This window comes from Ranitomeya imitator, chromosome 1 (assembly GCF_032444005.1).
Source record: "Ranitomeya imitator isolate aRanImi1 chromosome 1, aRanImi1.pri, whole genome shotgun sequence".
In the NCBI taxonomy this organism is placed as follows: Eukaryota; Metazoa; Chordata; class Amphibia; order Anura; family Dendrobatidae; genus Ranitomeya; species Ranitomeya imitator.
Genome location: NC_091282.1, coordinates 543522907 through 543535391, shown reverse-complemented (window position 1 = coordinate 543535391; position 12485 = coordinate 543522907).

Here is a 12485-nt window from a genome sequence, read left to right as displayed (position 1 = left end):
CCCATATGTGGGGGTAAACCACTTTTTGGGCGCACCGCAGAACTTGGATGTGAAGGAGCGCCGTTTGACTTTTTCAATGCAGAATTGGCTGGAATTGAGATCGGACGCCATGTCACGTTTAGAGAGCCCCTGATGTGCCTAATCAGTGGAAACCCCCCACAAGTGACCCCATTTTGGAAACTAGACCCCTTAAGGAACTTATTTAGATGTGTGGTGAGCACTTTGAACCCCCAAGTGCTTCACAGAGGTTTATAACGTAGAGCCGTGAAAATAAACAAAAATAAAAAATCGCATTTTTTCTACAAAAATGATCTTTTTGCCCAAAAATTTTTATTTTCACAAGGGTAACAGGAGAAATTAGACCACAAAAGTTGTTGTGCAATTTCTCCTGAGTACGTCAATACCCCATATGTGGGGGTAAACCACTGTTTGGGCGCACCGCAGAGCTTGGAAGAGGAGTGCCGTTTTACTTTTTCAATGTAGAATTGGCTGGAATTGAGATCGGCGTTTGGAGAGCCCCCGACAAGTGACCTCATTTTGGAAACTAGACCCCCCATGGAACTTACATAGATGTGTGGTGAGAACTTTGCATTATAACCTTCTGTGAAGCACTTGGGCATTCAAAGTTCTCACCACACATCTAGATAAGTTCCTTAAGGGATCTAGTTTCCAAAATGGTGTCACTTGTGGGGCGTTACTACTGTTTAGGTACATCAGGGGCTCTGCAAACGCAACATAACGGCCACAGACCATTCTATCTAAGTCTGCTTTCCAAAACTTGATGTATAGATTACAAGTGACTAGCACACTCCAAGAAATTGTGATGCAAAATAAAGGGGGTTTATTACATACAAAGTCACAAACGTTTCGGTCAACTCTTGACCTTCATCAGTGTGCTAGAAAGAAAATTATATACAGAACAAAAAATATATTTAACAAAACTGGGATTGTAACAAAAATGAGGACAAGGTAATAACAAAACAACAAAAGTATATACATCACGAAAACAACAAAGTCATAAGATATAAAGAAATTAACAATCATGGAGTACAATCAACAAAACCACGTCTATGTATGAATACAGCTGCAGATTGATATATGTGCAAGGAACCACAAGAATAGATCATAAGCACCAGTGTGGGACTATAAAGAATATAGTGGCATGGCAAGGAGAAGACTATAGTAGCATGGCAGGGGAAAGAGGGGGTGGCATAGTATATGATATGAGACCTACCTAAGTACACCTGTATGCTTGTATGAGCCCCAATGTAGAATACTATATATTGCATCTATAGAGAACGAAAATAAAATAATGACCTATACAGCAGTGGTGCCGTTGCAGTGTGCTATGTGAGACTAGACATAGTCGTAGCATAGGGGTACATACCAATTAGATAGTTCTGGTGAGATTGAACCAGATAGGGTTGCAGATAATGGTCTATAGAAGAGAATATGATGAATAAAACGGGGGGGTATATATATGAGGTCTAAAAAATATATATAATATAATATATAGTGAAATACCAACTGGCTAAGACAGGGGTACATACCCGGTAAATAGATAGGCCAAAAGGAACCATACGGCTGTAAACCTAAACCGCCAATCTATGAGGGTGAAAAATGTATATATATGTAATCAGAACGGCTGCTGGGAGGCCTGCCACATGAGCGATAGGTGGAAATAGTGGAGGGGAAAGCCCGATATAGAGAACTTACCAGCGCACAGGAGATATGGGTCTACGCGGTATCCACCGCAAGAAGGTGTGAGGTAATGTGCCTAGTTCTACTATATATAGTAAGTGAAAGAGCGCGCAGTATCAGCGGGCATGTGGCCCGGAAAAGGGGCGGGGCGGTGATAACGCCGGTGTCAGCTGGCCGCAGGGGGCGGTAACATGTGTGTTCCACAGAAGAGAATCAAGATGGAGGTGCGTTCCAAAAGAGAAAGCGGTGAATCGCTGTGCAGGTAGCCGTGGAGTGTCACAGGCAGCAGAAGCATAGAATCAAAACGGACGATTCTGTAGAAACAAAACTACAATTAGTATATGATGGTAATAGTGCTTGGGGCCTCACATGGTACATATTCTAAAGAAACCAAGAAGATACTAGAGGCATATCACAGTGTTAAAATATGTACATTTAAGTGCAGTAACTCTACCAAAGGGTAAGGCATGACTCATACAAATTCCCAAACCTGGTTACATGATAAACGTAAATGTACTGCTACTAAAAAACATATACTACTCTATATCTTGTCTTTATGAGACGTGGGGTTAAAGACCCCTATGGGTAAAATAAAATGCCCATGGTATAACAGAGAGTGATGTCAGGGATGGGATCCCAAAGTACGATTACAAAGACCTGGTATAAGGACATCATGTGTGGTTCCCAATACGTAAAGTTCTTCTGTTCCAGGGGAACGGCTGCAAGTTGTAGATGGTGGTGAAAAAATTGCATAATAAATAGCAGAGACACATGTATCATCTAGCTCGCAATAAGACACTAATTACATAAAGGACATTAGTTCATAGTCCCTATTAAGTCCTCTAGGGGTGAGGGTGTTGAGCTCATGGATCCAGTATGCCTCCCTACGTTTAAGCATAGAGATGTGTGGCACCCCTAGGGGTATTTGCCACAAAAATAGTTACTGACAGTAAATACAAATACTAAAATAGCAAGACTGCACTACCACCTCCGGCCAGAAGGGGGAGCTCCAGAGACTCCCCTTGATCCATTCTGGTCTGAGAAGAAATGGCAGTTGGGCTAAGGAGCTGAAAGTGAGAGGTCATACAGCTGAATTTCTAACAGTCCTGTGACTGTTTCCAGGCCTAAATCACCGGCCTGAGGAGAAGAGGGACAGAGAAAAAGGACATTGTGAGAACCGGGTAGCATTAATCACTACCCAGAACAGGCGCAAAGACGGATACCGGATCCGTGGCTGTATTCATTATATATAATACAGCAACCGGAAAAACGTGAGGTGATATCAGCTTCACTAGGGCCGGACGCAGCAACAGACACAGAGTTCAGCGGTACTCCCGGAGGGGGTAAGCTGATAAAAGGACTCGGGTTGCCCGTCGAACCAGGACCCGGAGGGGACAGATTGGGCCGGCAGCCAGTTCACATACAGCAGCAGGGCCACACAGAAATTGCGTACAATAAGAGGCGAAGACCCCGGCAGGGTCAAAGTCACTCAGAGTTCCCATACAGACTCCGGTGACAGGACTGGTTGTAAATCCCTTTATGTTAAAGTAAACTGGTTAAACGTTTCAGTGCCTCAGTCTTTCATTTGGACAATAGCTACAGTGGGGCAAAAAAGTATTTAGTCAGTCAGCAATAGTGCAAGTTCCACCACTTAAAAAGATGAGAGGCGTCTGTAATTTACATCATAGGTAAACCTCAACTATGGGAGACAAACTGAGAAAAAAAAATCCAGAAAATCACATTGTCTGTTTTTGTAACATTTTATTTGCATATTATGGTGGAAAATAAGTATTTGGTCAGAAACAAAATTTCATCTCAATACTTTGTAATATATCCTTTGTTGGCAATGACAGAGGTCAAAAGTTTTCTGTAAGTCTTCACAAGGTTGCCACACACTGTTGTTGGTATGTTGGCCCATTCCTCCATGCAGATCTCCTCTAGAGCAGTGATGTTTTTGGCTTTTCGCTTGGCAACACGGACTTTCAACTCCCTCCAAAGGTTTTCTATAGGGTTGAGATCTGGAGACTGGCTAGGCCACTCCAGGACCTTGAAATGCTTCTTACGAAGCCACTCCTTCGTTGCCCTGGCGGTGTGCTTTGGATCATTGTCATGTTGAAAGACCCAGCCACGTTTCATCTTTAATGCCCTTGCTGATGGAAGGAGGTTTGCACTCAAAATCTCATGATACATGGCCCCATTCATTCTTTCATGTACCCGGATCAGTCGTCCTGGCCCCTTTGCAGAGAAACAGCCCCAAAGCATGATGTTTCTACCACCATGCTTTACAGTAGGTATGGTGTTTGATGGATGCAACTCAGTATTCTTTTTCCTCCAAACACGACAAGTTGTGTTTCTACCAAACAGTTCCAGTTTGGTTTCATCAGACCATAGGACATTCTCCCAAAACTCCTCTGGATCATCCAAATGCTCTCTAGCAAACTTCAGACGGGCTCGGACATGTACTGGCTTAAGCAGTGGGACACGTCTGGCACTGCAGGATCTGAGTCCATGGTGGCGTAGTGTGTTACTTATGGTAGGACTTGTTACATTGGTCCCAGCTCTCTGCAGTTAATTCACTAGGTCCCCCCGCGTGGTTCTGGGATTTTTGCTCACCGTTCTTGTGATCATTCCGACCCCACGGGGTGGGATTTTGCGTGGAGCCCCAGATCGAGGGAGATTATCAGTGGTCTTGTATGTCTTCCATTTTCTAATTATTGCTCCCACTGTTGATTTCTTCACTCCAAGCTGGTTGGCTATTGCAGATTCAGTCTTCCCATCCTGGTGCAGGGCTACAATTTTGTTTCTGGTGTCCTTTGACAGCTCTTTGGTCTTCACCATAGTGGAGTTTGGAGTCAGACTGTTTGAGGGTGTGCACAGGTGTCTTTTTATACTGATAACAAGTTTAAACAGGTGCCATTACTACAGGTAATGAGTGGAGGACAGAGGAGACTCTTAAAGAAGAAGTTACAGGTCTGTGAGAGCCAGAAATCTTGATTGTTTGTTTCTGACCAAATACTTATTTTCCACCATAATATGCAAATAAAATGATAAAAAAACAGACAATGTGATTTTCTGGATTTTTTTTTCTCAGTTTGTCTCCCATAGTTGAGGTCTACCTATGATGTAAATTACAGACACCTCTCATCTTTTTAAGTGGTGGAACTTGCACTATTGCTGACTGACTAAATACTTTTTTGCCCCACTGTATCTATCCAGGATCGGGATCATCACCGCTGGGAGAACCTGCTGCTGATCAAGTAAGTGCCTGTTCCCTCATGATACCCCTTACACTGTGCATTGCCTGAGGCCACAGCACCGGGTCAAGCCACCCGTGACATCTCCCTCAAGAGACAGACCCCATTGGTCCGGTGCTGGGTACCCCGGTCTCCTGGGCGTCACATTTGGCGTCAAGAACAGGATTCAGCCAGCCCGTATACCAGGTATTGTGTGCCGTGATTGGAGCCCAAAACTGTGAAAACTTGGATGAAAAATCTTGAAAATTGACTTTATTAAAGAAAATTCCATTTCCCATTAAAAACTATTGAAAGTGACTTTTCCCCCATTGGTTATAATGGAGTAAAGATGGCCGCCATCACCTCATAACCGTTAGGCACGAGACTGTTAATTGAGTTACGCCATTACCTGAGCCCCAGTCTGACTGAAAAACTTCAGAATCCGCCATTACAGAGCGCGTGGCGGGAGGGAGCAGCAGGGGGCGTGTCATTGTGGGCGGCACCAAGCTGAGCGCTCTGACGTCAGAGCAAGGGGAAAACCAATCCTGCTGCACAGTGGAACGAATCTACACTATCCCGACGGAAGCGGAGGACCGGAAGGGTCCGGATTAACTAAGGGGGCACAGTATGTCGCAGCACGGAGACGCCGCAGCACCCGGCGACGCTAATGCAGCTGAAAGACAGAGTGTCAATAGAGAGTCCGGTAGCGCAGCGGTGCAAGGAGTGGCGCCCATCATGCCGGTGCTGATGCCATATACCCCGGGTGGCCCATGGCTTCCAATGTATGAAGGTGAGCCTAATACCCTTGACGATTTCAGAGAAAAGATGCTGGCCCATTTTGACATGTTCCCTGTGGGTGAAGTTCAGCGTGTTAGTCTCCTGATGATGCAGTTAAGTGGCCATGCTAAGCGAGAAGTCACAGCATGGGCAGCTGATCTGAAAGGCACTGTTGAACGCATATTTGCTGGATTAAAAGCTACATTTGAAACCACTGCCGGCAGCAAAGCTAAAGTACGATTCTTTAATTGCAAACAAAAAGCTAATGAGGGCGTGAGAGACTTTGCCTTAAACCTGCAGGAAGCCCTTAAATCACTTACACTGGCTGAACCCATTTTTAACACCGGAGCGGATAAACTGCTAAGAGATCAATTTGTTGAGGGACGCTACACCCCTTCTCACCGGGGGCATGTGAGTATGCTTGTTTTTAAGAACCCTGAATTGACATTTGCCCAATTAAAGGAGAGCGCTATACGTCTCCAGCTGGCAGAGGCACCTCGGGATCAGGAGCCTGCGCAACCCATGGCAGAGGCACCTCAACAGGGAGTGCCAGTGACATCAGCTATGTCCGGGGCCATTGCTAAGCCCCTGGGGCCCAGTACTAATGAGGCTCTTCAACAAAAGCTTGACTCTTTAACTGATGTTGTTGCTTCAATGGCTAAAACCATGCAGGAGATGAGAGGACCCAAGATGGAGTTGGCAAACCGTAGAGAAGATGCTCCATGGATGAGACCCCGGAGATACCCGACATGGAGAGGACGACCCCGCGACCGCTACCAACCGGATGGACAGCCCATTTGCCGCCGTTGCCAGCAGCCAGGCCACTTTGCACGAGATTGTGATTTAAACGGGAATCCCCTGGGAATGCGGGCCGCTTCGCAGGAATGAACTTTCAAGGCCCAACACCCTGGCACGACAGGTACATCGGAGGACGACCCATTATCCCTATCATGCTGGACGGAATGCCCCTCAACGCTTTGCTGGACACAGGTTCCCAGATTTCATCTATACCGTATATCCTTTATAAGAGGTACTGGGCTGATGCAGATATTGATAAAGGGCCCTCTGATGTTGAACTAGATATATGGGCCAGTAATGGTAAGTTGGTACTGAAACTAGGTTTCAGGGAGATGACCATAAAGATTGGTAAAGTAGAATTGAAGAAACAGGGTATAATTGTTGTTGATGTTGACCGGCGGAACTGTGAACCAACTGTATTGATAGGAATGAATGTGTTAGAGAACTGCTTTTCCGAAGTCATTTCTGTCTTACAGCAAATTGCTGAAACTGCCCAATCCTGCCAGCAGAGAGTTCTCCGGAGGGAAATAAAAGTATTGATGTTAAGGCAACAGGTAGAAGTTGCAGGTGGAGAAATCGGCAGTGTGAGTGTAAGTGATCCAACGTCTATTGTAATCCCACCAAAAACAGAAATGCTGGTATGGTGTAGAGGAGCCATTGGTACTAAGGGACGAGATTATCACGCCTTAACAGAACCAGTGTACACCGACAGCAGGCCCACTATACTCACAGCACGAGGGATAGTCGAGGTACACCGAGGACGGGTGCCGGTACGACTTTTGAACTGTGGAGAGGAAGAGGTCACTTTGCCAAGGTATGCTACAGTGGCAAAGCTATATACTGTTGCCAACAATGCCATCACAACCATTGAGCCCTTAGAACCAACCTGTCAGGTGGAAGGCAATGGCTCAGATGGAGAAATGGAGGATTGGTGCCAACAGCTACACGTGGGCATAAATTCAACATCTACCCATCAAAAACAAGGGGTGTATAGGCTAGTGACGGAATATGAACAAGTCTTCAGTAAACACCCATTGGACTTCGGACGGATAGAAGGGGTAGAACACACAATCCCCACCGGTGACCATTCCCCAATAAAAGAAAGATATAGACCCATACCGCTCGCTCACTATCAATGTGCAAAAGATATGCTGAGGGAGATGAAACAGGCCGGGGTAATAAGAGACAGCTGTAGCCCCTGGGCGGCCCCTCTAGTGATTGTCAAAAAAAAAGACGGAACCATGAGAATGTGCGTAGACTACCGGCAGATTAATAACATCACCCATAAAGACGCCTACCCCTTGCCTAGGATAGAAGAGTCCTTGACCGCTTTGAAATCTGCTAATTATTTTTCCACCTTAGACTTAACAAGCGGGTATTGGCAAGTCCCTGTGGCTGAGAGAGATAAGGAAAATACGGCATTCACCACACCAATGGGTCTAAGTGAATTTAATCGCATGCCGTTCGGACTCTGCAATGCATCCGGTACCTTCCAGCGGCTGATGGAATGCTGCCTCGGACACAAGAACTTCGAGACCGTCCTCCTGTACCTAGATGATGTGATCGTCTACTCAAAGACTTACGAACAACACTTAAAAGACCTGGCAGAAGTGTTCGAAGCCTTATCCAGGTATGGCATGAAAATCAAGCCATCCAAATGTCACCTTCTCAAGCCAAAGGTACAGTACCTGGGACACATTGTGAGTTCGGAGGGAGTAGCACCGGATCCCGAGAAAATAACCGCCATAAGGGATTGGCCGAGACCTACCAGCGCAAAAGAAGTGAGGCAATTCCTGGGATTGGTGGGTTACTATCGCAGATTTATAAAAGGATTTACCAAGTTGGCAGCACCATTGCAAGACGCCTTGGTAGGGCAGACGAAGAAACCTTCAAACCGAAACCCTCCTTTCCAGTGGAACGACGAAAGGGAAGACTCCTTTGAACAACTAAAGAAGGCAGTAACCGGAGAGGAGGTTCTGACATACCCAGATTACCATCAGCCTTTCATCCTCTACACCGATGCCAGCAATGTGGGACTAGGAGCGGTGCTGTCACAAAAGCAAGAAGGTCGGGAGAAAGTCATCGCCTTTGCAAGTAGAAAGCTCCGGCCTACTGAAAGAAATCCAGAAAATTATAGCTCCTTCAAATTGGAACTACTGGCAGTAGTTTGGGCTGTGACTGAACGTTTCAAACACTATCTGGCCGCTGCAGAATTTACTGTCTATACTGACAACAATCCGTTGACCCACCTGGACACAGCCAAATTAGGTGCGTTAGAACAGCGATGGATAGCCCGGTTATCTAATTACAACTTCAAGATCAAATATCGAGCAGGTCGCAAGAATGGAAATGCCGATGCCCTATCCCGGATGCCACACTTGAGAGATGTAGAAGAAACGGGGGAGCTTGAAGAAATTGAACTACCAGCCTTCCATCATCCCAAGGCGAAACATCATCAGTCAAGTACCTATCAGAAACAACAAGAGGTGAATTTTAATCCGTTAGCACACCATAGATGGGCTGACACCCAAGACAGCAATCCGGCTGTGAAGTTGGTGAAGGAACTGTTAACTGAGCAAAGTGGATATCCCGATGAGGATGCCCCAGAAGAGACGCATCAACTCTGGAAAGAGAGAGGCAAAATGTTCCTGTATCAAGGGAAGCTCTGTAGAAGGTACACCAATCCGAAAACACATGAATTGGTTTGGCAGATTATCGTGCCTAAACAAGATGTGAAGATGGTCCTCGAAGCTTACCATAATGGTGCTGGTCACTTCGGTTGGAAAAAGTTAGAAGTACTTCTAAGAGAAAGATTTCATTGGGTCGGGATGAGAAAATCAATCGAACAGTGGTGCAGAAATTGTGGCCCGTGCAACCTCAGAAGAAACGATCAAAAGAACCAAAGAGCGCCACTACAGCCCATAATCACCAAACAACCACTTGAACTTGTAGCCATAGACCACGTGAAGTTAATACCAAGCCGGTCCGGCTATGTCTATGCCTTGACCATCGTGGACCATTATTCACGCTTCTTGGTAGTAGTACCCGTAAAAGATCTGACAGCAAAAACAGCAGCCAAAGCGTTCCAAACGTACTTTTGTAGACCCCATGGATATCCGGAACAGGTTCTCACCGACCAAGGTACAGCCTTTGAATCAGAGATCTTCAGAGAATTCTGTAATATGTATGGTTGCAAAAAGATCCGGACGACGGCCTATCATCCACAAACAAACGGCTTATGCGAGAAGATGAACCATATTGTAATAGACCTGCTAAAGACTTTACCTGAGACAGAAAGGAATCAATGGCCAGAGAAATTGCCTGACTTGGTGGATCTGTATAATCATGTCCCGGTGAGCTCCACCAACTGCACCCCAGCTTACCTTATGCGTGCAAGACCCGGCCAATTACCAATCGATCTAGAAATGGGAATTCTGAAACCAGACGCAGAAGTTCAAGACTCCAATTGGGATATCATACGGCAAAAGTAGTATCGCCAAGTGCAAGAGAGTGTGGAAAGAAGCCTTCAGCAAACTAGAGAAAGACAAGAGCGAACTTTCAACCAGAATGCTCTAGCGACCCCATTAAGACCGGGTGATCAAGTGCTCAAGAGAAACCGTCGAACCAATAAACTAGACAATCAGTGGGAAGCCGTACCCTACACAGTTTTACCAACAAGAATGGATAATCCTAAAATGTGTCTCATTAGCAAAAACGGAGGCTTAACATCTGTATTAGTGTCAAGAGACAATCTTAAATTGTGTCCGGAAGCATTGAAAGAGCCAGAAGTTGTCCAGCCGGAATCAGAAGTTATTCAACCCATACAGGTTCAACCAGTAAAGGAAAAAGAAGAGAAAATGTATCACACCTGTATAGGAGACTTTCCCAAAACCCTACTAACATACCATGGTGCAGTAGTGGTTCCCATGGTGGCCTTTTACCCAACACCGAACCCAATACCAGAAGTCCCAAGACAGGAAGAGGCTGACCCCGTACTACAGGAGGTTCCAGGCCAGGAAGAACAGATTCCTGATCAGAGTAATCCCATTCACGGTGGACTTGCCAACTCCATAGTCATGGAATTATCTTTAGCAGAGCGGGCAGATACTACATCCGCAGTAGACAGTAGTACACCACATGGAGAGATACCGCTATTACGTAGATCACAGCGTAGTACCCAGGGTCAATTACCGGCCAGGTATGCAGATTACCAATTATAAAACTATAGTCATTGTTATCATTCTGCAACGTTTAAGCCCAGTACCTACAGAGACTTGTCTGTATGAACTTCTTGCATATTCTTGAACTTGTTATCAGCCCGGAGGCACTAAATCAAAGCTCCGGAAAGACTGCTTTTTGAACTTTGCTTTTTTGCTCTTTTTGAACTTTCTTTAGACTTTATATTGACAACTTCGTTGGAAAAATGGAACTAAATTCCTGGACACAAAGTGCAGTGCCTTTCCTAGTACCTTCAAGGATAGGACTGTATTAAAGGGAACCTGTCACCCCGTTTTTTGAGATTGAGCTATAAATACTGTTAAATAGGGCCTGCGCTGTGTGTTACTATAGTGTATGTAGTGTACCCTGATTCCCCATGTATGCTGAGAAATACATTACCAAAGTCGCCGTTTTCGCCTGTCAATCAGGCTGGTCTGGTCAGGTGGGCGTGTTCACAGCGCTCTTTTCTTCCCCAGCTTTCCGTTGGTGGCGTAGTGGTGTGCGCATGTCCAGAGTTCCGACTTCCCTGCGCCCACGTGAAGACACAGCGCGCGATCTGCGCTGTAATCCCTTGCATCGGTGGGGGCGGCCATCTTCCTGTGGCCGCGCGTGCGCAGATGGAGTACTCTGCTGCACGGGGCTTCAGGAAAATGGCCGCGGGCAGCCGCGCGTGCGCATTAGAGATCGCGGCGGCCATTTTCCCAAAGCCGAGTTTGCATCTCGGCTTTGGGAAAATGGCCGCCGCGATCTCTAATGCGCACGCGCGGCTGCCCGCGGCCATTTTCCTGAAGCCCCGTGCAGCAGAGCACTCCATCTGCGCACGCGCGGCCCCAGGAAGATGGCCGCCCCCACCGATGCAAGGGATTACAGCGCAGATCGCGCGCTGTGTCTTCACGTGGGCGCAGGGAAGTCGGAACTCTGGACATGCGCACACCACTACGCCACCAACGGAAAGCTGGGGAAGAAAAGAGCGCTGTGAACACGCCCACCTGACCAGACCAGCCTGATTGACAGGCGAAAACGGCGACTTTGGTAATGTATTTCTCAGCATACATGGGGAATCGGGGTACACTACATACACTATAGTAACGCACAGCGCAGGCCCTATTTAACAGTATTTATAGCTCAATCTCAAAAAACGGGGTGATAGGTTCCCTTTAATGGACGCTATTTGAAGTGACTTTTTACAGAACTCTATTTTTGTTTCCTTGAGTGGTTTTTGTAACTTTTCATTTTTAAGACGCTGTACATATTAATTGTTATTTCAAAATGTTATCGTCCCACAGTCCCGGAGTACTGTTCTTAACTAAGGGGGAATGTGGCACCCCTAGGGGTATTTGCCACAAAAATAGTTACTGACAGTAAATACAAATACTAAAATAGCAAGACTGCACTACCACCTCCGGCCAGAAGGGGGAGCTCCAGAGACTCCCCTTGATCCATTCTGGTCTGAGAGAAGAAATGGCAGTTGGGCTAAGGAGCTGAAAGTGAGAGGTCATACAGCTGAATTTCTAACAGTCCTGTGACTGTTTCCAGGCCTAAATCACCGGCCTGAGGAGAAGAGGGACAGAGAAAAAGGACATTGTGAGAACCGGGTAGCATTAATCACTACCCAGAACAGGCGCAAAGACGGATACCGGATCCGTGGCTGTATTCATTATATATAATACAGCAACCGGAAAAACGTGAGGTGATATCAGCTTCACTAGGGCCGGACGCAGGAACAGACACAGAGTTCAGCGGTACTCCCGGAGGGGG